The 1,001-nt window shown below is 28.0% G+C and overlaps 1 protein-coding gene across 3 annotated transcripts in view; it reads left to right on the top strand.

Annotated features, from left to right (window-relative positions):
• The window catches only part of LOC106461650 (nuclear receptor coactivator 5-like), a 45,183-nt gene that overhangs the window by 9,205 nt on the left and 34,977 nt on the right, over positions 1–1,001 (top strand). The window lies entirely within an intron of this gene.

Below are 1,001 nucleotides of genomic sequence, written 5' to 3'. Positions count from 1 at the left end.
TTTTCTTCATTACCCATTTAAGCCGTCTCCAGCCATTATTAATTCTAATGTTTATATAGTTATTTAAAAATTCATATCAACAGAAATTTTAATTATTAAAGAATAACCTATGCATGTTCTCAATGTATTTCAAATTTCATTTTTTGATGAATTTATTTTTAATTACTTGTATTAACTGTGAGATAGCAGTTTTTTTTTTCTTTGAAGTTTAATTTCACATATAGATAACATAACAATGCTAACATAAAAATAACATGCAATCTTTACTTTATAACACTTGTGGGTTTTGAATTTTTTTTGACTCGCCTTATAGTAACCTAAATTTATTTAGATGTGTGAATAATATTATGGCATTGCACCTAACTTATTATTCATATATTTCTGTCTATAACGTGAATAACCAATCAAAAGCTTAGAATGTCCCCCTCTTGGCTTTCCCAGCCATTTTCAAGTAGTTCAATGTCATCTTGTTCTTTCAGTACAAAGTTGAGTCTTTAGTCTGCTTGAAATTTCATATTTTTTAGCCCCCCAATACAGCTTAGTTACTAAGCTTGATAAATTATAGTGGAATTCTATGATATCAATAAATTAATTTATTAATTTTGGTTTTTTTCAAATGTATATATATATATAAAACTAAAAAAATTATTTCGTTTCACATCCTCCACGTGCAAAATTTTTTTAAGGCTTAGCAACCTATGACAAGCAGCAACCAAGTACAAAGGTGGAAACTAGAAGAGATAATTCTTTATATACTCTTCTACGTTTTAAGAAAAATAAGTTTAAGAAGCTATTGTTAATAGTAATAATCTGTATGCATATATATAATATATAGTAATTGAAATGTGACTATTTTACAAAATACTAGTTCACTAAAACACAGCTAAGACAGGTCACTTTGTAAAGACTAAAGGTCAGTTTTGTATTATTGGATACAGTAACATGAGTGCACGTGCACTGACGTCATTGTAACTTCTGTATTGTTAGCCAGGCACAGCTGA

Source organism: Limulus polyphemus, unplaced genomic scaffold (genome assembly GCF_000517525.1).
Source record: "Limulus polyphemus unplaced genomic scaffold, Limulus_polyphemus-2.1.2 Scaffold1004, whole genome shotgun sequence".
NCBI lineage: Eukaryota > Metazoa > Arthropoda > Merostomata > Xiphosura > Limulidae > Limulus > Limulus polyphemus.
Note: the sequence above shows the minus strand (reverse complement) of the source record. Positions and strands in the feature narration are given on the sequence as shown.